The sequence below is a fragment of the Mus pahari genome, chromosome 6, assembly GCF_900095145.1.
Source record: "Mus pahari chromosome 6, PAHARI_EIJ_v1.1, whole genome shotgun sequence".
Lineage (NCBI taxonomy): Eukaryota > Metazoa > Chordata > Mammalia > Rodentia > Muridae > Mus > Mus pahari.
Window position 1 is genome coordinate 11,670,689 of NC_034595.1, and position 25,485 is coordinate 11,696,173.

General features: G+C 46.6%; 1 protein-coding gene across 3 annotated transcripts in view; it reads left to right on the forward strand.

Moving 5' to 3' along the window:
• The window catches only part of LOC110322765 (paralemmin-2), a 328,271-nt gene that overhangs the window by 297,710 nt on the left and 5,076 nt on the right, over positions 1-25,485 (forward strand). The window lies entirely within an intron of this gene.

The following is a 25,485-nucleotide window of genomic DNA, read 5'->3' on the forward strand; positions in this document are numbered from 1 at the left end:
TGTGTGTGTGTATGTGTGTGTGTATTATAAGGGTAAAACAAGATCATGTTAGGCTGGGATTTACCTGCTGTAAATTTGAGTTTCAACCCAGGCTTCCCGGCGTATGACTCACTGCATAATCCCTGCTCCAGCCTGGACCATCTCCCTGTCCTGAACGTCCTGTTCCTCTAAAATGTTCTCCATCGTGCCTGCCTACAAAAAAATTACTCATCCCTCCAGGCCAGGGCTGCCACGGCCTGCTCTCACCCTTGCCAGAATTCATATCTCCTTCACATCCACTAACTCTCTCTTTTCTATTCCCATAAAAAAAAAGCCTTGTCATCTGTCCAGCTCACTGTTCACAGGTCTGTTGTCCTTTGGCTAAGAGTAACTTGCTTTAGGACAAGGAGGCTACCCTGTGAAAGCTCATGACCACCACCTGTGCTTGCATATTGCATGGCCTCACATGCAAACAAGCAAACAAAAGTGTTCACTGGGTACCCACTGGTGAAGAAAAATAAGGCTGTACCATCTTTCCGAGTGCCCACTGCCTCTTCTCACTCCTTAGTCTAGGGCAGTCCTTGGGCAATGTGTTGTGTGAAGAACGGAGACCTTGGTCTCAGGGTTTATGCTGGCAGAGGCTGAATATCACTTAGTCTAGAACAAGCAGAAGGGACTGTGGCCATGAATAAGCATGGGGGCACCCTAACATGGAGAAAAGGTCGCTGTTCCAAAGGCTGGGGCCTCTGCTTCCAGTCCAGATGTCACTGCCAGCTGTGTGAACTGTGGACTGTGGGGAACTTGTCCCTTCTCAAAGCCCGGCTACTTCACCTTTTTCAGAAGAGCAATGCCAACCCCTTCCTTACCCCTCCCACCAGGCGTGTGCATAGTGAAGGGGAAGCCACAGCACGTGGCCCACCACTGTCTACAGGGAGTGACATAGAAGAAATAGTCCTCACCGGTTCTGGCATGGGATGGAAGCTTGATTCACACGCCATTGCCCTGAACCTGTGTGCTTTGCTGTCCCCCTGCAATGGTAAGGACAGGGCACGTGGCACACCGCTCTTTGGTAATAGCTCGGTAAACACAGACAGTAGGATTCGGTAGAAGTAGACTCTCAGCTGGCATGAACAATCCAGGAAAGGCTGGGTGGGGCTCCTGAACTCTAAGTGGAACTGGTAAACCCTGGTAGAATGATTCAGCTTTGCCTCCCGTTAAAAACAATTCCCAGGGCTAGCGAGATAGCTAATGGGTAAAAGGCGCTTGCTACCAAACAGGAGGACCTGAGCTTGATCCCTGGGACCTCCTGAAGGTTGCCCTCTGACCTGCACACGCTTGCAGTGCATAGCATGTGCACACACACCCTGGTAAATAAATAAAAACCTTTGAAGTGGTAATTCTGCTCCCCTTTTACACCGTCAAATGCAGCCCCAGAGTTTACTGCGGTGATGGAAGTGACTGAATGTCACACTGAAGAAGCAGAAGTGTGGGAGCGGTTGGTGTGAGAGAGGCTTCAGGATTGTTCACACATCCTGAAGAGTTTACTCAACTACTATGTGGTGGTATGCACTTTGTATCGGTCAGCTTTCTCTCTAGGCTCTGGGGCTGTAATGTGTAGCCCAGCAGTGGGGTGTCATTGCCCCTAGTTCTTTCATTACTTCTATTTGGCTGGCTTTGACTTTTATGTAGCCAAGGCTTACCTTGAACTTGCTATGAGGTCAAAGACAGCCTCCCCCTCCCTAGCTCTGGGATTATAGGTATGGCTCCCCCTACCTAGCTTGTTCCTGCTTTATATTTCTTACAGGTGTAGTTCTAGATCCGTTCTAGGTAGCTTCATTCTAGGACTCAGGATGGCACCCCCATGAGTGGTGCATGGTCACTGATAGAGGAGTAAAAGGCACCGGCAGAGCCACGTGTGACTCACACAATTCACACTTGGCTATGCCACCTGTTGTTTATGTTCCCTTGGGTCTGGCGTGGGAGCGATAGGGCAATCAATCCACCCTTCCCATGAAGTAGCTCTGAAAGTTTCTTGGCGTGGAATGAGCATATATAATTATCTCATGGGGGATGCAGAAAACAATGGAAAGGAGAGTGCAGTGCCGCAACGCTGTCATGAGTAGTGTCTAATATTAATCTTCTAATAACCCTATGACACAGGTATCATTACCCCTGCTTTACAGTATAGACAATTGAGGCTTGGCATGACTAACATGCCCAAAATGTAGCCACTAATTGACTCAAGTGTCTGGCTTGAAGCTGGATTTGGTGGCATTTAACCAGCTTCGGGCTTGCCTGCAGCTTCTCGAGGACTCATTGTACAGAGGTGTTGTCATTGAACAAACATTTATAAAGCAGTTACTGTGTGCCCGGTGCTGGAAACATGGTGATGTGCAAATAGACTTTCTTCCTAAACCCCTGAGCCTAAAATCAAACCAGAAATGTGAAGCACGAATTGGGTGCAGGGCAGCACAAGAGCACATGCAACACTCTGTGGTCCTGGCCCTAGTGACGGCATAGACACTGAGAGCCAAAACACTGTAGCATGAGACTTTTGTCAAGGTCCTGCCTGGAGGAGCCAGTGCTGAGGACAGTTCCCCATCTAGAGTTCTAAAGGGCACTCACAGGAAGTCACTGTCCGTGGGCACGTGCCCAGCCTTCTGATTACAAGACTTGCCAAACCAGGCCTGTATGTCAGAACCTTCCTCCCTCCCGTGTGCTTCCTACTGTGATGTTTGATCCAAGGTCCTGCAGCGTCCCTCCTGGGCTTTAGCTCTGCCTTTACACAGTCAAAACCATGCACACCACAACACCAAAGACCCAGCAGCCTCGGTGTCAGTCTAAGAAAGAGAAACCAGATTTAGTCTGCTTTTGAATCAGCACGGTGACACGGATGGCTTAAACTGCCAGAATAAGCCTTGATCCCTGTCCTTTTTAATGTCGGGGTGATAAAAAGAAGGGAAGAAATCCTCCTGGTGTGGTTGGCAAAGTGGCTGTAATAATAATAAACAACACTTATTTTAGTCATAAGGCTCCAGTACCAAAGCATGGGGCTCGGCATTAGCCTGACTCTACAGGCAAAGTCATGACATCGTCAGCCGTTGCTCATCAAAAGAGGTGGCTTGTGGGCTGAGAAATAAGCCACTTAGAAAGTAAGACATGTGTCCCACAGCTGAGTCTCTGGCCATATCCCACATCTGCAGAGAAATGGTCTTGTAAGAGGTGACTCTCCTCTCAGCTTGGTCGCGGTCCACCTACATTTTAGATCATTTTTGCAAAGCCAAGTGCTTATGTATATACATACACACATACATCTGCATAGCTGTGCATGTTACTCAGTGTCCAGACCCACCCCCCAAATTAAAAAGTAGGATGAAGATGGGGTGCATGTGAGGAGACTGTCTCACACTTGATTAGGCAGGCCATAACCCGCTGTCTTCAAGATTGACTTCAGGGAAGCCAATGGCCTAATTCAATCCAAACTTAATAGCCAGAAACCAGGGGAGCTGAAGATGTTAAGTCCCAGCCTGAGTCCAAAGGTCTAAGGAGCTGGAGCAACCAGGGCTGGGCGTCTCAGCAGAAGCAGACAACACACTAGCCATTCCTCCACACATTTGCTTCATTACGCCCTCAACAGGTTGGATGGTGCCCGTCACATAGTTGAGGGCAGACCTTTATCCCGTCTTCCAGTATATCACTAACCCTTTGGGATATGCCCAGAAATGAGGCTTTTACCACCTATCTGGGTATTTCTCAGCCTGGTCCACTTGACAAATAGAGTTAGCCATCACTTGTATGTACACACAAAGTATGTATATGCACAAACGCTCTTCACAGACACAAACACCTGAGATTTGATCTGAAAACTACAGACACCAATGTGCTCTAAATTTGTACTCTTTTACAAGTTCTGCTTCTTGGAGCTGGAGAGATGAATCAGTGTGGTGACACACATTGTTTAGATAGCTGAAACATGCCAGTCTGAGTTCCCTGAATCCTTTCCATTTTAAAGTCAGAGTGATTTAAAAGATGGTCAGGGGTGAGGGAGATCCACCAGCATGGTTTAACAGGTACACCATAATAACTTTTTAAAACAAAACAAAACAAAACAAAACGCATTTGGATTTTAGCCAATGCATTTGATCTAGCAGTTAAGAGTATTTGCTGCTCTTGCAGATGAGCCAAGTTCGATTTCCAGAACCTTGGTTAGGGAGCTCACAGTCAGGTAACTCCAGCTCAAGGAGATCTTGTGCCCTCTTTTGGACTCCACAGGTACAAAGTTCTGTCTTGGGGGAGGAGTGGGTAGAGCTCCGTTAATAAGAGAGTTTGCCTAGCACACATAATTCCATGGGCTCAGTCTCTAGCACTGGATCAGCAGGGCATGGTGGTGCATGCCTACAATCTCAGCACTCAGGAGGATGAGGCAAGAGAATAGAAGTATGAGGTCTGTATTTAATTACACAAAGAATTCGAGACAGCCTAAGCTTCATGAAACCCTGCCTCAAGACAAAAAACAAAAAACAAAACAAAACACACACACAACAACCACAACAACAAAAACTTTGGAAAGCAGGGCATAGTAACTCATACCTGTAATCTCAACATTCAAAAGACTGACTGAGGCAGGAGGATTTCCATGAGTTTGAAGCCAGTCAGGACTACACAGTGAGTTCTAGACCAGCCTGAGCTACAGAGTGAGACCCAGAGACCCACCTCAACAAAAACAACCAACCAATCAGCTCTGTCTTAGAAAGGAGTCTCTTCTCAGAGAGACAAGCAGGCAGACTCAGCCCCGACTGATGAGTAGGGAGCCAGCAGACAGTGTGTCCTCGAGCCTCCCTCCATTGCAGAAGCAAGGAAGAACTGTGTGGAGTTGGGCCCACCGGACCTCTCTGTTTTGAGGGCCAGCCTCAGGAGAAGAGCAGATGAAGTGTCTGGTTTGCCATATCTGAGTAATCAACATAAATCATAATCTGTGATCACACAACAGCTGCTCTGACTGACACTGGGCCTTCCAAGTCAGGCCACCCAACAGCCAGCTGCCGGTGGGGAAGGGGCTCAAAGACCCCCTACCACATACTGCTAAACTATCGGCTACTGGGACGGCCAATCTTGGTTGTCAGCCTAACACACTTGGGAAGAGGGAACCTCAGCTGATGAATTGCCTCCATCGGGTCAGCCCATGGCCGTATCTGTCTTTTCTGATGACTGACTGATACAGGAGCTGCTTGATGTGGAGGGTGCTTCCCACGGTGGTGGGTGCCATCCCTAGGGCTGTGTAAGAAAGGAAGCTGAGCTGGGACGGACCGACCATTAAGCCAAGTTCCTCTGTACTTTCTGTTTCAATTACTGCCTCCAGAGACCTGAGTTCCTACCATGGCTTCCCTCGGTGAAGGACTCCAACCCGTGGGAAATAATAAGCCATTTTCCCCCTCCCCAAGTTAGTTTTAGTCTCTGTCTTATCGCAGCAACAGAAAGCAAACTCGGACAGCTGCCAACAGAGTCTGAGGGAGATGGGGAGATATAGTATCTGACTGCATACTGCCTGGTGAGCCCACCAGACTCCAGTGGATAGTTTTAAAGTCATGGTCACACAGATTCTGTAGCCCTAATTAAATTCTATAGTGCACAAAACACAACAAAAAGTCATGGGTATGGGAATATAAATATGGGAGTATGTAGAGAAGAAGGGAGTGAGAGGGAAGTGACTGGAATGTGTTAGGTACCTGGGTGAAACTGCCAAAGAAGAGAGTGTATTAATTTTTAAAAATGAGCTATAATTTAATGTGATATTTTTAAAGGATAACATTACCAAACTATGGGCTATCTAACTATGTTTATAAAGTTTTATCAAAACAAGTCTTGGGAGCTAAGGGGATGACTCCTTGTGCAGGAGTACCTACCTGCCACACGGCACCAGGATCTGAGTTCAAGTCCCCAGCACCCACATAGAAGGGCTGGGATGGGTGTATGTGCCTAGAACCCCAGTCTTGGGTGGTGGAGACAGGTAGATTTCCAGGGTTCACTGGCAAGTCAACCCAACTGAAATGGTATATCAGTTTGGATGCGAATGGCCTCCACAGGCTCATATGTTTGAAAACTTGGTCCCCAGTTGGTCGAAATTTTTAGGAGGCATTAGGAGGTGTGGCCTTGTTGGAGGACGCGTGTCCCTGGGAACCGGGTTTGAGGTTGCGAAAGATTCTTCTTCCCATTCCCAGAGCCCTCCCTCTCGTTTCTGCTGGTGGTTTTTGAGACGTGAGCTCCCGCAGTTCCTGCAAGCACGCCTCTGCTCTCATAGTATGTCCGCTAAGCCTCCGAACAGTACGCCGAATCAGATGCTTTCTTGGATAAGTTGACTTGATCATGGCATTTTATCACAGCAACAGCAAAAGGTAACTAATACAAATGTTCAGGTTCAGTGAGAGACTCTGCCTCAAGGTAGTAAGGTGACTCTGATAGAAGAGGACACCCAACGTGGGTATTTATATAGAGAGGCATGCACACATAAATACACACACTCACACTCACATACATTCACACATACAAAGACAGTCACACATACACACACATACACTCACACACAAATATACACATACTTTCGCATACACATATTCACACACATGCACACATTCACACTCTCACACACACCTACACTCTCACATGCATACACACATTCTCACACACATTCACACACTCCCATATCATATACACACTACATACACATATACTCATATACAAACTCACAGCACACACACTCACATATGTGCACACACTCTCACACTCACAATGCTCTTTTACACAGATACACATACACTCTCACACATGTGCACACTCTCACAAACATAAACACACACCACTTACATATACAGTCACACATGTGCAATACACTCATATACACACACAGACTCACACGCATGCATACAGACACACTCATATACATGTGCGTGTACACACACACACACACACACACACACACAGTTGTTGTAGGACAACTCCACAGCGTATTTATTGAAATTAAGTTGACCTAATGTCGACTCCAACTTTTATTGGGTCTGAGTTGATCTGGCTCTTTCTGCTTTCTGTTTGCATGGACTTTAACAGTCTGCCCCCAGCTGTGCTTTTGCAGAAGTGGGCAGCCCGGTGCCCCTGCTCCACCATCTCACTTCTAGGCTACATGTGCCCTCCAGATTGCTCAGACTTCAAGCATTGATGGAAGGGAGATGCAGAACGATCACATGCTTCCTCGTGATTTTCTGGCTCCAGAAGGAGCCCAAGCATATGTTTGTCAGGAATCTTTGGGACACAAGACACAAAAGCAAATTTGAACTGGTCTGGGAAAAAAAATGGGTGTTTATTAACTCACACAGCCTGATGACAGGAAGGGCAAGAGGCCAGCTGGGCACTATGACTAACCAGAGCTTGAGCGTGACTAACCAGGGATTCCAGATTCCAGAGCCGTCCTGCTGACCTCTCGCCTCACTCTTTGGTCAGCACCCTTTCAGGCGGGCTTTTTACACTGCTGGGGACATGACTGTCTTTAACTCCCAACATTTTCAGGTCACAATAAGGACAAGGTGACCCAGTTCTCGAGTTTAGAAGAAGTGCCCTTGAATGGCCATCAAGAAGGCCCAGAGCCACTCAGATGGCCACCTATGCCTGTGCTGGAATGTGGCAGGGAGGGAGTGGACCTTAGCTTTTCCCCAAATCATAACATTGGAGTTAAGAAGCATTTACCAGAAAACCCTAGAGGTGAGTGGGTGAGTGAATGGATGGGTGCTTGTCTTTCTGCGATGGATGGAGTAGACAGGGAAGGGAGAAGAAGGGACGCCCCATCCTTCCCAGTGCCCCAGTCTAGAGATGAGTCTGGGATGTGCTGAGGAAGTCAGCTGTGCTCAGAAGAAATGACTGGGGTATCAAATATCTTGACAGGCCAGGCTCATCTATTCGGTAGCCTGCCTGAGCTCAGGACACTTATTGGATTGGAAAGCTCTCTTTGTCACCAGTTGACCCATGGCTTCCAGAGATAGAGTCAGAAACGCTCTTTGAGAGGTAGCATCTATGTCTCAGCTAGTTCCTGCCCCACTTAACGATGCTGCTACCAAGGCTCTCTTCCTACACTAGCTCAGCCCTCCCGAGTCTGAGGCATTCCGCCTTCAAAGAAGAGTCTTTTTTCTTTTTAAAGATTGATTTATTTCATGGATGTGGGTACACAGTTTCTGTCTTCAGGTGCACGAGAAGAGGGCATCAGATCCCCATTACAGATGGTTGTGAGCCAACATGTGGTTGCTGGGAATTGAACTCAGGACCTCTGGAAGAGCAGTCAGTGCTCTTAACCAGTCAGCCATCTCTCCAGCCCTCTAAGGAGAATCTTATTGGAAGTTGTTAGTCTCCCCTGTTGTCTTCTGAACCTTTGAGTAGAGATGTGGTTTCCGTCTCTTTAAGTCATCTTCTTCTTTGCTTTTCTTGGAATCCCCCCTTGTGATTCCTTGCCCATCATCTTGATGAAGTGGGTGTGCATCTGTATATAAGAACTCGAGACAGCACACAGTCTTTAGTCCCAGCACTCAGGAGGCAGAGGCAGGATGATATCTGTAAGGTCAAAGCCAACCTGGTCTAAAGAGTGAGCTCCAGGACAGCCAGGGCTACACTGTGAGACCCTGGAGAGAGAGAGAGAGAGAGAGAGAGAGAGAGAGAGAGAGAGAGAGAGAGAGAACAAAAAAAGAAAAAAGGAAAAGAAAGGAAAGGAAAGGAAAGGAAGGGAAAGGAAGGGAAGGGAAGGGAAGGGAAGGGAAGGGAAGGGAAGGGAAGGAAAGGAAAGGAAAGGAAAGGAAAGGAAAGGAAAGGAAAGGAAAGGAAAGGAAAGGAAAGGAAAGGAAAGGAAAGGAAAAAGGAAAGGAAGACCAATTTATGGGACTGAGAAGATTTTTCAGTGGTTAGGAGCACTTGCTGCTCTTGCAGAGGACTGTAATTTGGTTCCCAGCACCCACATGCAAACTCATAATGGTCTGTAAATCCATTTCCTGGGACCTGACACCCTCTTCTGGCCTCTTCAGGCACCCAAACACACATATATGCACACTGAACACACACTTGTGCACTTGTGCACACACTGCATACAAAGAGAGAGAGAGGAGGAGGAGGAAGAGGAAAGAGAGAGAGAGAGAGAGAGAGAGAGAGAGAGAGAGAGAGAGAGAGAGAAACTCTTCCTGTTTCATTTGTGTCTGAGGCTCTCGAGGGCTGGAGAGCTCACCTGAAGCTTATGCTACACCAGCTTAAGTTGCACGTGGTGAGTTCAAACCTGCATGGACTTGGGCTCCAAAAGCCCCAGTTTCTCACAAGCATAGGCCTTGTTCCTGGATCATTTGTTAAAATGTAGGCTCCGAGGTCTGGGGATGGAACTCAGTGCTGGAGTACTTGCCGGCACCTATGAGGCTCCGATTTAATCTTCAGCACCATGTTTGAGAAGGAGAGTCCCACCCGCCAGACAGGAGCTCTAGTTGCCTGATTACAGGGCACTGGCGCTGCCAGTACAGAGCTCTAATTGGTGATTTCCAGCACTATCATTTTGCCATGCTATGTGTTGTCCCGAACGAACATTATGCCGTCTGAGAGGAAGACTCGCACTGGGGTTAAGGGCCTAGTTTCTAATGCTATCTATAGTGCCTGGGGACCAGTCCCAAACAGGATGCTGGCTGGTTCCATGGTCTTTGCCTCGGTTTCTTTTTCTGCAGAACCAGATGCCTTTGGCATCTGCATTCCCCAAAGCTGTTAGAAGAAGAGACTTCAGTCTATAGAAAGGATAGAGAATAGTTCCACATAAGCAGGGCATGATGGCACGCACTGCAACCACAGCACTTGGAAGGTAGAAGCAAGAGGATTAAGGTTATTTCAGATATAGTAACAAAAGTGATATTATGTATACTACTATGTACTTTTCTTACTTAATAATGTCATTGTATGTGGAATCATCACAGGTCAGGTGACCCATGTATTAACCACAGTGGTTCTCAACCCTCCTGATGCTGTGACCCTTTAATACAATGGGGACCCCCATCCATAAGGTTATTTTGTTGCAACTTCATAACTGTAATTTTTACTACTGTTATGAATTGTAATGTAAACACTCGTGGTTTCCGACAATTCTAGGTGACCCCTGTGAAAGGATCATTCAACCTCCCACCAAGGGGTCTCCACCCAGAGGTTGAGAACCACTGTATTAAACATGATAAGGGCTCAGGATGTGGCTGAGTAATAGGTCATTTGCCTAGCATGCACCGGGCTTTGGGATCCATGCCAGCACTTCAAAGTAAATAAGGTAATTTGGAGCTGGAGAGAGGGCTCAGGAGTTGAATACTTGCTGACCCTCCAGAGGACCCATGTTTGGTTCCCAGCACCCACCTTAGGGGGCTCACAACTGCCTGTCACTCCTGTTCCAGAGGACCTGACACCAACTTCTACCCAGATACACACATAGAGGTGAATAAAAGTTAAAACAGCATTACAAGAGAAATAGTTAACTAGCTGATTAATTAATTAAAGGTAGTATACACAAAACAACTTACCACCGAACGGCTGGGAGTGTAGCTCAGTTGTAGAGCATCCTTCTTAGCACGCCTGAGACCCCGAGTCTACCTCTTAACAAACCCCCCACAAGTCACCAGTGATACAAGGTAGATCCTTTCATTATTAAGGAATTTATGCTTCGTGACTCCAGGAAGGTTGGCTGTTCAGATTTTAGAAAACAGGGCGTATCTTCATTGTACTCCTAAACTAGGCATTTGCTACCTGTAATGAGGTAAAAGGTGCTTAGGTTTTTTTACCCCAAGCAGAGTATGTTTAATTGCCTTATAAAACTCTGCTGAGCTGTCACCTGCCCCAGCCCTCTCCGTTAATCGAACATCTCTGTCACCTCATTAAACTGGCTCCAACTGGTAATTCTTCATCAAATTCAAAAGAAATCTGAACCCCACCATTGCCAAGACCCAGATCTGAAATCAATTAACCTGGGCCTGGTTCAAAATACAAAGAGAGCTAGTGTCTAATAAAGCCTTGGAATAATGTGTTCTTTGAGTCAGCGCTGGAGGAACTGAAGGGCATACAAGCTGCTGAGCTTAGCGGGCAAAGGGTATTTGATTAGATGTTATTAGATGTGTTTTCCTGAATCATGCTGCCACAGTTCATGGCGAACCTCCCAATTTTGCCGTCATTTTCTTGGCCTTGACATTCTGATCTGTCTTACTTTAGCTGTCAGGGCTAGGAACAGAGCTCCGATTTGCTGCTGGTGCCTCTTACCAGAGGAATTCTGAAAATAAAAGGCCTAAGTGCCTCCCACGGAGGGTTCCTGCAGACTTTCTGACAGGAATTTCCCAGAATCCCTTCTCAACATCTTCTCTGATGTCCAGGCACAGCTTCACAGCCTCCCCAACTTAGATTCTCCAGGTCTCCAGGTCTCTTGTTTGTGCCAATCAAAGCAAGCCTTGGGCTGGGCCAATGATGCAATTTTGAAAACAGGCTGTGAGATGTTGGTCATCTGCAGCAGGCAGCAGCTTCCTCCCCCCTCTCTGCTCCCTCTCCTGTTCTCCTCCTTCTCTTCTTTGAACTCCATGTGCTTAGCATCAGTTGGGACATAGAGGCTGGGGGCTGGGGTCTTTTTCTCCAACACTCTCCACCTTCTTTTCTTTCTTTCTTTCTTTCTTTCTTTCTTTTCTTTTCTTTTTTTTTTTTTTTTTTTTTTTTTTTTGAGACAGGATCTCTCACTGAATCCAGAACTTGCCAGTTTCAACAAGACTGGTTGGCTGACAATCCCCCAGGACTCATCTTTCTCCCCAATACCTAGCGCTAGGGTTCCAGATGCAGGTCACTATGTGTGGCGTTTTACATAAGTCCTGGGGGTTCAAAGTTTACCCACTACCCCAAGTTTATTCTCTCTGTCTCTGTCTCTGTCTGTCTCTCTCTCTCTCTGTGTCTCTCTGTCTCTCTGTCTCTCTGTCTCTCTCTCTCTCTCTTTCTGCCTCTTTAATTTTATGTGCATTGGTGTTTTGTCTGCATGTATGTCTGTGAGAGGGTGTCAAATCAATTAGAGCTAGATTACAGACGGTTGTGAGCTGCCATGTAAATGCTGGGACTTGAACCTGGGTCCTCTAGAAGAGCAGCCAGTACTCAACTACAGAGCCATTTCTCCAGTCCCCTGTCTCTTCTCATAGAAACGTTTTTTAGGGTGCTGGAGATTGATCACTTGGGAATGCTATAACCTTCATGTACACTCCCGGCATCTCTGGGAAGTAATAAACACTTCAACTTGAGTAGGAACTTATCCATTCCAGATACACTGATTTATCCAATTAGTCGTTTAAGGTTTTATATTATCTTTGACTTTAAAAGGCCCATTTTGACCAATTTCATATAGTGATTTCATGGGGGCATTTGCTGCAACTCATCGTCCCTGTGGTTAGATGCTATTCTCTTTATTTACCATCGTTCATCGGTCTATGTGAATTTGGAGTCATAGACCATAGCTAATATTTTTTATGTAAGCCAAATTTTTAAAAAGCTTATAAAATGTTAAAATTTTAAAGTAGGGGTGAGGAAGGAAAAAGGATGGAAAGATGAAGAAGAAGGGAGGGGAAGGAGGGAGTGATAGAGGGAAAGAGGAAAGTGAGGAGAGAAGGCGAGAAAAAAATCAAAGAGGATGAGTGATATTTAACAGGAAAAGAATTCTAGGTTTCTTGGAACCCAAGGGCAGACTGCAGCTCTTGCCACTATTTATGGTTTTGCTGTCCTCCCGCAGCCCAGGGTGATCTCAAACTCACTATGTAGCCAAAGATGACCTTAAACTTCTGATCTTCTTTCCCCTCCCTCCTAAGTACCAAGACCCCAAGAATGAGCCACCATACCCAGGCCTACTGAGTCTTTGGCATAAAGGACACTGCTTTAGTTCCCTGTCAATACCTCTCCCAGTAGATCCCCTATTCCCCACTTTTATTTGAAAATAGGCTGTACCCTTCTGCCGTTTGTCCCCATAGTGACTCCAGAGGCAAGTGGTTGTGGGTCATGTGCTCAGAGCCCATAACAAATGTTCTCTGACTTCAGAGGATGCTATGGGCAGGGCCCCATTCTTTTCTTTTGCTTTCCTTTTGGGATCAAGATGGTGGGTCCTCTTTCCCTCTATTGCCCTCATAATTATGCCTCTAGATTCTATTCACCTTGAATTCTGTTCAAGAAGGTGAGTGATGTTTGACAGGTAAAGAATGGGCCTTGTCAGAATGGGCCTTACCTAAACAATAATAAGTTTTGTTGTCTAGTGTTTATCACTCTTTTGGGTTACCTTTAATACATTGTTCCTGTTCGAGACCCTTCTCAGGGGCTATGATCGCTCTCAGGGACAACATGAAGATATATATAAAGATCTGATGTTTTCAACTTCAGCTGACTTTTGGCTGTCCCCAGGGTAACCCTGAAAATATGCTGTCAGTTTGACTCAGTCCAGTCTCTTTAATTACATAATAAGTTGCCACGGATGGCTGCCCTTTTGACACTAGGCATGGGGTCTCGATATCCCCAAGGACATTTCACTACTTACTGCCCTCGGTGCTATGACAAAATACTCGAGGCAAGGAAAACTTACAGGAGGAAGGGTTTGTTTTAACTCATGGATTGAGAGGAGAGAGTCCACCATGCCAGGGAACACAGAGGCACAGCAATACAAGGCAGCTGCTCATAGAGTCCACAGTCAGGCAACAGAAGGGTCTGTGCTCAGCTCATTTTGCTCTCTTCTCCTTTTTTATTCAGTCTAGGACCCCAGCTCCTGGGGTGATGCCATTCACAGATAGGGTGCGGTTTCCCTCTTCAGTTAAAATACTCAGGAAATCCTCTCAGGCCCACACAGAGATGTTGTCTCCTATGAGATTTTAAATCTGAACAAATGGACAATGAAGAACTAGAACTTTCTATCTAGAACTTGCACCTCCATTGCTAAGTTGCCTCTTCACACACCTACCAAAGGCAAGAAATATGGTGAAGTCCTGAGCTCTGAAATGTACCAGAATAGAAAGAATTAAGGGAAAGAAAACTCCTGATTTTCACCACCATTTAACGTGTGATTCTTTTTTGGATTTTCTAGAAGGCCTTATGAAGGTACATGGGCCACTCCAGTGTGTATTCCCATAAACACTCTCCCTAGTGACATTACATAAGGATATCTCATGTTGGTCCCGTCTAAATTTAGACCTGGAGACATTCTAGAGCCAACTATTCAGATTCTTAGCCTTTGCTAGGAGCTACTGTGGTAAGAAAATGGCTCTGGGCTGGTGATGGCACAGGCCTGGAGTCCCAGCACTTGGAAAGCAGCGGCCAGAGAATGACTATAAATCCAAACCCAACCTGGTCTAGATGGTGAGCTCTAGGTCAGCCAGGGCTACATGGCAAGAGCCCATCTCAAACAAACACACAAAAACAAATGAAATGGCTCCAAAATTCAACTGTCTGTTAAGCAAAGGTCCACAGGACTGACTTCACAGAAGACAGCTTTGCCTTCCGCAGTCAGAATCTGTGGCTTCGAGCGGCTTGAGTGGAGAGGTGCAGACAGGACAGTGGCATGGGCGGAATGATGCATTTGTTGGAACTTTTTGCCTTCGGTTGACTGCAAGATCAGCACAAGCTCAGAGTCCTGTAGGTCTGTGGTAATGGTTTCCTCAGGGGGGGAAAGAAGATGCCATCAGCAGGTTTTCTCTGCATTCTCCACTGCGTCATTTGTTCTCAGCTACTGTAAGACTTACTCTCAAGCCAGCAAGAGCCATCTCTGTGTGAAGATCATGAGCATCTACTCCTCCTCTCTGATTCTGACTAAAGCTCCAGGCCAGGATGGGACTGCCCTAAGAGGAGCAGCCCTGCAGCCCTGGATAAGAAAATAAAAAGGCGGGGCTGGTGAGATGGCTCAGCAGGTAAGAGCACCTGACTGCTCTTCTGAAGGTCCTGAGTTCAAATCCCAGCAACCACATGGTGGCTCACAACCATCCGTAATGAGATCTGGCGCCCTCTTCTGGAGTGTCTGATGACAGCTACAGTGTACTTACATATAATAAATAAATCTTTAAAAAAAAAAGAAAGAAAGAAAGAAAAAAAGAAAATAAAAAGGCAGAGTATTTAAAAGAACTTTGTTTTCAATGTGTGGGCCAGTGAGATGGCTCAGTGGGTAAAGGTGAAAATGTGATGACCTGAGCTCCATTCCCCAGAACCCCAAAAGGAGAGCGCCTACTCCTGAAAGCTCTGACCTCTACCCATGGGGCACACACAGAGAGGCACATATATAAATAAAAATTAAGATTAGATCTTGAAACAGGGCTGTGGGGGTGTGGCTCAGTGGTGGAACACTTGCCTCTCGTGCATGAAGTTATAACTGAGAGAGGAGGGGGGAGTTGGGGACTGTTACTAACGTGGGCAGGAGTCCAGGATAGTCACCATCCCATGCTCCCTTCCCTCCATCCATCCTCCATCCCTCCCTTTCTCTCAAACTCTCCCCTTCCTGCTTCTCTCCCCCTTCTCTATGACTCGAACCAGGCAGCTTTGCACCTGCGTTTCCCCCAGCCCAGCTTTCCTCTCGCCTCTAAGCTGGCTTTTCCTCTTTAGGTTTTTCACATTCCTATTATAAAGGTCCTAACTATTGGACTGGCAAATGCCAGACTTTCTTTAAAAGGCAAGGAAGGGAGAGAAATGGAGTCAGCCAAAACGAAATTCTTTTTAATAGCTGGAGGGAGAGAGGAGAGGAGAAAGTGACATTAATACTTTCTCCCCACCATGTAGCGAGTCACCCGAGTGAGCCTGTGTCACTTTGAGTAGTGTGCATGCTTTAGGTTGTCATCTGTGTCCAAGATCTGAGTGCCCTTGCATGTGCCAAGGGAGGAGGACTTCATGTCCTACGTATATCCTTGTGCTACGTTATGGATACACTCCAGATCAACAGTGTCTGGGTTCTAGCTCCTGACTTTTTCAGTGGACCAAACCAAACTTCCAGTGAGGGTTTTAACTTTGATAACTATTAGCCTTGTGTGTTTCCAATCATACAAACACTCTAGAATCAAAACACAGCCTTGTATCATAAAATAATCTACTGCCTTCAGCATATCCTGCCTGAATCAAATCCTTTAAACAAATCACTCTGCCTCCCTCCCACACGCATGGCAAACACACTGATGATAGCATTTAGCGATCCAGCCACGTTCTGGAATCCATTCCGACCACCTCTGGCCTCCCCATCCTCCATGACTCCTTTCCCTCTGCTCATCATTTCTTTCTTTGCAATCCCACGCCCTCTGATACTCCTACCCTGAGACTTGTGGTATCCCTTCCTTGGGCCTGACCCTCATGGGAGGCTCTGACATATACAGCCTTGCCACTTACCAGGTTCTGTGAACTGCTCTCTGCTCACACCAGGGCTTTCTCCTTTGATGCCCTCACCTGGTGGTACCCAATGTGCCCATGTGCTACAGTTGCCATGACAACCTGCCATAACTTGACTGTGTGCTAGACGCATTGCCACTTGGTCAAGAGGTCTAAAGATTATCCTCAGACCTTCCTTAAACGTTACCCAAGGTTACTCCTTTTCTATGGGCTTCTAGCGGGTTTTCTGAATGCCTGAATGAGCTCACTATTCTTACAAGGGAGGAAGTCTAGAAGGACATTCGGTGCTTTGGGTAGACATGGGACAGGCTACCCACCTGTTTGTGATAGGTGATAAGGTGTTTTGTGTCATAAGGGAGACCAGAAGATGGGGCCGTGGGGGGAATCAGGTTGCCTGGGAGAAACTCACCTCCCACATTGCTTGCAGACCCCTGGGAACAGAACTAGATCTTTCCATCACTGTCTACCAACCCAAGCCGGGCACACAACAGACATATAAGCAGGGAAGTATGTGACCGTGGCTGCGTTTTGGAAATTTTTTGGAAGTCATGAGAAAGAAGACATTGTGTGTGTGCAATGCTATAAATAGTTCTGAAGAGAGCATCAGATTCTCCCGGAAATTAGTTTACAGTCAGTCAGTGGTGAGCTGCTTTGTGGGTGTTAGGACTTCAAAAGCAACCAGTGCTTTTAATCATGGAACCGTTTCTCCAGGCCTGGAGCTTTAACTATGGCTAAGGTCTCTGAATGGATCTAAGAGACTGGGCTGGGTTTGAGTTTGGAGATGTCATAGCATATTTTTTTTTCTTTTCAATGAATAAATATCAATTATCTTTCTACCTGAGCAAACCAGGCCATTCAGCCTTTCTGTTGAGGTGTGTGGAGAGTGTACCCAACTCCTTATGGGACCTGCAGCATACTCCCACTGAGCAGAAATCCTTACAAAAGAATTAAAGATTAAGCCAGGCTTCAGGCTGTACGTCTTCTTGCCCCAAGTGGGAACCCTTTGGGTGAGTAGTCCTTGAGCTGCATATAGGTCACGTGGTTGCCTAAAACGACCTTAATTTCTAATTGCTGGCACAGACCTGCAGAAACAACTGGTTTCAAAATGAGTTTGGACCACAAGGGTCTTCTAAAGCTAAATGCTAAATTGCACCGGGCTGGCTTTCTGCTCTCATTTTCCTGTAATTGGAGTCTGTCTCCCACCTCCTAAACAGGAGACTGCTCGGAAGACCTTTGAGAATACAGCAGGAGATGAAGCACTCAGTGTTCTGACCCAGTCTTCAGTGTTGTAGCGGAGAAAGCTTTCCCCCAATCTGTCTCAGTTAGGATTTAGTTCCTGTGAAGAGACACCAAGACCAAGGCAACTCTTATAAAGGCAAATGTTTAATTGGAGCTGGCTTACACTTTCAGAGGTTCAGTCCAATATCATCATGGTGGGAAGCATGGCAGCATCCAGGCAGACATACTGGAGAAGGAGCCTAGAGTTCTACATCTTGATCCAAAGGCATCCAGGAGGAGGTTCTCTTCTGCACTGGGTGGACTCTGAGCATAGGACCCCAAAGCCCACCCCCACAGTGACACATGTCTTTCAACAGACCACACCTCCTAATAGTGCCACTTCCCATGGGCCAAGCATGTTCAAACCACCACACCATCAAAGGAGGCCTAAGTCCTCTGGCAGAGCTGGCTCAGTGGTTAAGAACTCTCTGAGTTCGGTTCTCAGCACCTCCATCAGGTGACTTACCTCTCTGGCTCAAGGTGATTGAACACCCTCTTTGGGCTTGGAGTAGGCGTGGACTTGTTGGGGGAAGTATGTCATTGGGGCATGCCTTGAGGTCTTAGATACTCAAGCCAGGCCCAGTGTGCGGTCTATTACTGTCGCCTGCAAATACAGATTTAGAAGTCTCAGTTATCACTCCAGCATCAAGTCTGCCTGTATGCCATCATGCTTCCTGCCGTGATGATAATGGACTAAACCTCTGGACTGTAAGCCTATATAAGAACTGTCATGGTCATGGTGTCTCTCCACCGCAATAAAACCCTAACTAAGACAACCAGTTTAGGCTATAGAATCAGACCTTGTCTCAAAAACAAATAAAGCCAAAGGCAGAAGGTGGTGCCAGAACTTTCAAGAGACCAGTAGTTTGCTTAAGAACCTATGCACATTGTCACCCTTGTGCATGCATGTTTAGATTGCACTCTCACAATCTGTATTCATGTGCATACATGTGTGAGTATGAGTGTGAGTGTGCATGTGTGGACTTGAAGCTAGCTCTGTCTAGTGGCAGGCAGATCTCTGAGTTCAAGGCCAACTTGTTCTACAGAGTAAGTTTAAGGACAGTATAGGCTACACAGAGAAACCCTGTTTCAAAAAACAAAAATTAATTAATTAATTAATTAGTAATGGTACCTATTTTTTTTCTTTAACTTGGGTTCTGTTGTTTTAAGATGAACTTATTTGTCAATTTTATTTATGTGTATGTGAGTATATGCTACATATGTGCATGCCTGAGGAAGCCCTAAGAGGGTGTTCAATCACTTTGAGCCAGAGTGGTAACTCACCTGATGTCGGTGCTGAGAACCGAACTCAGAGTTCTTAACCACTGAGCCTTCTCTCCAGTCCCCGGGCTCTCTTCAAGGTCTCAGTCTAGCCTAGGATGTCACTGAACTCTTGATTCTCCTGCCTCCACCTACCAACTGCTAGGATTACAGGCATGTCTCATCATCCTGCTTTTATGCTGTACTGGTAATGGAACCCCTAGAAGGCGGCAGCTATTATTAACAACAGGTCGTGCGCTCCTTACCTCACGCTTAGAGGAAGAGGGTCAGGCAGAAACAGCTCACTACCTTCTCATCCCGGGTACCACGTGGAGAGTTTGCCCCGGGCTCTCTTAGGTTCCTAGCCCTATGCTGAAGCTGGGAGGACCAGGGTGCTTTTGTGTTCTTCATCTTTTCTGTCTTTCTAAAGCTCTGCTCTTCAGGTTCCCTCTCTGCCTCTGCAAGCTAGATTGTCCTAGATTCCCGGAGCACTGTGTCCTGGAGCTGTGTGTGTGTGTGTGTGTGTGTGTGTGTGTGTGTGTGTGTGTGTGTGTGTGTTTGAGTGTGTATAGTGACACATGAGCGAGACAGAGACAGTGACAGAGAGAGACAAAAAGAGACAGAGACAGAGGGAAGGGGGAGGAGAGAGAGTGTAGGCCAAAGGACAACCTAACATCGTTTCTCAGGCACCATCCACCTTGTATTTTGAGACCATAGCTCAGTGGCCAGGAACTCTCCAGTAGACTACATTAGACTGGCTAAGCAGCCAGCCCAGGGGTCTGCAGTCACTATGAACTAGACTTAAGGTCATGCCACCACCACACACAAAGTTTACAGGAGCTTTTTGTGTGTAAAGGATTTCTGTTTGGATCCTGGTTGCCACAGAGCAGTTCCTAAGCCCTGGGTGAACATTTATTTGTTGAATTGCACGGGTCTATGTTGCGGGAAATATTAGAAATGGAGCCTGCCAACGCTCGGTGGGGTCGGACCATGCTCTTATGCTCCTGCTGCCACCGTAGCCAACTCTGAGGAGCTAGCCCTACAACATCTGCTCCCTGGTCCCGCGAGCCACTAGTTCCCTCTCTGCTATAATCCCCTGTAACTGGTGGTCCCACACTCCAGTAACCAAATAGATCTGCCATCCTCTCGGTTTGATAACACAATACCCAGTAACCCGGTAAAAATCAAAACTCTTAAACTTATAGTTAACCAATTAGATTTATGTATCAATAAAATTACAATGTACATGATGCCAACAAATAATTTCAGAGCCAATTGATAATGATAAAGCTTTAACCCAATTATTCTAATCTTTTGATAAGGCTTCCATTCTCTCTCCTCGTGAGATCTCTCCCCTCCCCCCTCCCCTCCCTCTCCCTCTCCCCCTCTCCCTCTCCTTCTCCTTCCCCTCTCTTGGACAGGGAAAATCCTGCAACAGGCATAGGTGTGAGACCAGCCTGGCAGTGTATGCTCTAAGGACCCCCATGCTGAACCCTTTTCTATTCCTAGTAACAATCTCAATTGGTAACTACTGAGGGGTACTTGTATTTTAACAATTAAAACATTGATTGCAGCTAGAGAAAGTACCCAAGGTGTTGTAGGGGGCTGCAACCCTGTAGGTGGAACAACAATATGAACTAACCAGTACCCCCAGAGCTCGTGTCTCTAGCTAATCGGCCATCATTGGGAAGAGAGGCCCCTTGGTCTTGCAAACTTTATATGCCTCATAGAGGGGAATGCCAGGGTCAAGAAGTGGAAGTGAGTGGGCAGGGGAACAAGGCAGGGGGAGGGTATAGGGGACATTCGGGATAGCATTTGAAATGTAAATGAAGAAAATATCTAATAAAATAAAAAAAGGAAAAAGAAAAGAAAAGAAACTGATTTTCAATTTTTCAAAAAAAAAAGAAAGAAAAGGAAAGAGAAAATTTACACACACACACACACACACACACGCGCGCACACACACATACATACATACACAGTGAGTAAATTATGCAAAAGGCAAACTCCAATAACATCATACATACAAATATATACATACATACATACATACATACATACATAAAAAACTTATTGCATATTGATTGTTTGGGTGTCCCTGGCCAAACTGAAAGCCACCCCAGGGGGTCTTCTTTGTTTGCAGGATGGATTACTAAATTGTCTGCAAGAAGTAGTTACTTAGTAAGGGAAACTGTAATTAAAGCAACAAGAACACTTTCCTTTGGGTTGGGTTCTGGGGACACTGGATAACAGCCTGACATGAAAACCTGAGGGAATTCCTGCTCTTGGATCTCCTTTTCCACCATACCCTCGGGAATCCTGTCCCCACCCCCATCTCTAAAGAGAAACAAAACACTCATCATTAGTTTGATTTTTTTGTTTGTTTATTTGTTTAAGCAAAGTTCACAGGATAGCAAACAGCCTGTGAGCTTGGGGGCTTCCATTAAAATATTGATTCCATAAGAGGCTGAGGCAGGAGGATCTCCATGAGTTTCGGACCAGCCCAGGGTCCCAAGCTCACTGGGATTTTCTCAAAACAAAACCAGGGCTGGAGCGGTGGCTGGGAGGTGAAGGGCACTTATGCTCCTGCAGAGGACCTGGGTTTGGTAGCCCCCCCCTCCACGTGGTGGTTCACAAGCCTTTGTAATTCCAGTTCCAGATGATCTGATGCTTTCTCTGAAAGCATGGCAGGGGGTGCACATACACACAGGTAAAACACCCCTCCATGCAACGTAAAAATAAATATGCCAAGTATAGTGGCTCTCGCCTTTAATCCCAGCACAAAGGCGGGGCAGGCAGATTTTTGTGAATTCGAAGCCAGTCTGGTCTACAGAGTGAGTTCCAAACTAGCCATAGCCATGTAGAGAGACTATGTCTCAAGCAAGCAAGATAGATAGGTAGATGGATAGATAGATAGATAGATAGATAGATAGATAGATAGATAGATAGATAGATAGATAATATGTGTGTGTATGTATGTATGTATGTACGTATGTATGTATGTATTATGTGCTATAAACTCTATCAGTTGCTAGCTCAGTAATGTTCAGATCTGCAAAGTGGGGATAATGTTTGGGTTATATGAGAATTAAGTGAAATACAGTTAGCATTTTGTCTAAACTCGGCCCTACAGTTACCTGGCAACAGCCAGGTGTGCCTGACTCACTATGAAAGGGGTCACTCACCCCCTCCCCTTGCTCTTGCCTTCTTGCTCCAGTTCTGTCCTCTCATCTTTTCCTCCCTCTCCCCATTCCCTTCCCCCCCCTCCACATACTCATGGACAATCTCTCTCTCTCTCTCTCTCTCTCTCTCTCTCTCTCTCTCTCCCTCTCTCTCTCTCTCCTCCCCTCCCCATGCCCTGAACAAACTCTATTCTATACTATACCTTCGTGTGGCTGGTCCCTCAGAGAAGGGATGCCTCAGCATGGGCCCTCAGAGGCACACCCTTCCCCCACACCTGACTACACCTCCACCAAACATATTCCTTCTCTTTTTTCTTTTTATAAACACAACAGACACACGTAGGCAAAACCTTGTGCAACTCACAGTGTGTGACTCCTGAGTGTAGTTGGCCTGCTACATTGGTATGTTAAAAAAAAAAAAAGCAATGGTGTCAAAAAGGCACAGGGCAACTGAATGGAGAGAGAGAGAGAGAGAGAGAGAGAGAGAGAGAGAGAGAGAGAGAGAGAGAGAGAATATGAAGGAGAGTGGAGGTTTATTATAGCTATGAGGGAGAACATAGCCAGAAACATCTAGAAGGGTCCAGAGTGAACATGGCCCTGAGCTGGGCCGTGTGAGGAAACCAGGGAGGGGAGAGCCAGGAAAGTCAGGAAAGTAAAGGGTAGACAAAAGGGATGGGTACCAAAATGTCGGATTGTGTACAGAAAGGTAACTAAGGGAACAGCAGCCTAGCAGCCTAGCCCTGGGTTGAAGGAGTTTAGAGTAGGGTGCACAGCATGCCAGCCATACCCTGTACCAGGTAGGGACTGAGGGATGCTGGGAGAATCTGGCAGCCAGGTCCTCTGTGAAGTGTTAAATAGACACCTCAGCGAGAGCTCTGTGTAGGCTTGAGACCTCTCAGCAACTTGGCAAGCTGTTGCTTTTCTTTAGTTGTTTATTTTGCTTTGTTTTAGGTTTTTGGTTTGTGGCAGAAATATTTTTGTAGTTTTTAAACACCCTGAAGCTCAGGCTGGCCTAGAACTCACAGCCTTTCTTTCTGCCTCAGCCCCCACATGCTAGGATCACAGATGTGAGCCACCACAGCCTCCTCACAGGCCTCTGGGTAGATGTCCCCCACTCAGGGAGAGTAGAGGGGTTTTAAAAAGGGAGTTCAGTTGGGCTAAAGAGATGGCTCAGAGGTTAAGAGTGCTGACTGCTCTTCCAGAGATCTTGAGTTCAATTCCCAGCAACCATATGATGGCTCTTAACCATCTGTAATGGAATCTGATGCCCTCTGTTGGTGTATTTGAAGACAGCAACAGTGTATTCACATAAAATAAGATGGGGAGGGTCTTCAGCAACCTCTACCTCTGGGCCAGTCTGAGGGAAGTCCTTAGCCATTCAAAAGGTGAGGCTGTCGCTGTCCTTGTGAACCCTCCAGTTGAGAGGCCTCCTAGAGGAAGATGTCCCTGCCATCTTTGCCACCATTGCTTCTGCAGGAGGCTCTCCGGGTCTGCCCCAAGCAGCAGAAAGCTGGGCCTCAGGAAGGGTGAGACACTACCTGGAATAGGTTGGGCTGGGTGGGTGACATCCTCCCTGCTCCTCCAAACCCCAGGCAGAGCTTCCCACCCAGAGGAAGCAGGCTCCATCAGCTTATCTCCGGGCGAGGCTTCCGAGGGCAAGATGAAGGTTTAAAGTCCCGTTAATATTTTTTTTTTTTTGTAACTGCCCAACTGAGAACTCCTTCAGGAACAGAGGTGTTTTTGACATCCTATGAGCCACAACCAATTAAAAGGAAGATAAATTGGCCACATCTGGATTATGAGGCTTTCCACACAGAGGCTTGGGTGAGGATGAATTCTAAGACTGTGGGACCCAGCCCCTACCCCCAGTCTCTTCACTGTGGCTAAAGGCAAGGATTTCACAATGAGCTATTCTTCTGCCAGGGTTGATAGAGTCTGTGCTCCAGGGATAAGCCCGGGGTGGGAGAGAGAGAATTCTCAGACCGTTCAGCACTTCTTGTGGGGCTTGGGCAGGTTCTCCTCAGAAGCACAGAGCTCGAAGGCCTGTCTCTACACTCCCCACAGCTCCATGGTTGCTAAAGTCAATGGGTTGATAAGGAGGAGGATAACTGCAATGGATAAGGTCTGTAGCCTGAAGTCCCTGCAAACAAAAGCAGTTCTCTGTAGCACCCAAGGGGCCTTCTACTGTCCCCCTGTCCCCCATATTCTTTCTACAAACTCAGCTTCACAAGCCACCATTGGGGGGGCCTTTATACTCCATACTGTTTGTGGCTCAACTCATCCCATCCTCGGTTTGACACCAGCTGTCCGATGAGCATGACCTCATTCGGTGGTGAGACCGTCACCATGGAAAAGGCGATGCAGGAGCTGAGGGCTCATCCTGAGGGTGACCTTGCAGAGGAACAACAACAAAACCATTCTGCAACCTTGAGGCCTCTTTGGGTCTCATTCAATGTGGGCTATAGCGAATGAGCTTCCACTGAGTGCTGGACTTACTGTGACCACTCAGGGATGGGGCTGGTGAGTGTTAGGTCCTATCCTCAAAGCACTCATGGGGGGAGGGGCTCACTCCCCTGCCAGGTGATTTATGTCTGTTGACATAAAGAATGTTAGACATACATATTCTTTCCCTACTCATGCTCCCATAAGTGGGGATAAAGGTCATAACTTTAAGTTCTGCTGATGCAAAATACAAGTCTTGCTTCAAAAAGAATAATAGACAGCGCATCCTGAGCCAAATAGGTGACTGTGGCCTAAGAACATGGACAGCTCACCCTGAATGGCACAGCTCATCACAGGAGCAGTTACAGGAACTTTTATGGTCACACGGTAAAAGCCATGCACAAAACAGTGCATCTATCGATACAGCAGTGGGGATAAGAAGTAGACAGCTTACAGATAACACCATCTCTGATATAGATTTTAGGGGTTATTTGGTGAGATGCTCAGCCTTGGGGCTGGGAAAAGCTAATGGTGTTCTAGTTAATACAGACCAAAAGTTTTACCTCACCGTCAAAGATCATTAAGTGAGGCACAGAGGTGGGTAACAACTGTCTATTGAGAAGACTAAAGAGTCTTGGATTTGTAACATTCCCAATCAGCTACAATCAGCTCTGCTCAATCAACCAGTCTGCAGAATTGTCAACATAAGGGTGACTTCATCAGGAACTTCAGTTACCGTCTCCCCGTGAGGACGGAGATGAAGACATCATTCTAGGGCCGAAGTTGGATATTGCCGTTGAGAATTTGATCCTAGAAGGCTGAGTCCCAGAAGGACCCGAGGATTCCTGCATTCAGATGTGCATTGTCCAACTAATTAGTGACGTCTGTGCTGGTTGTCTCCCGACAGATGATATTGGCTGCTCATCTTGTGGTCATCTGGCCAGCAAGA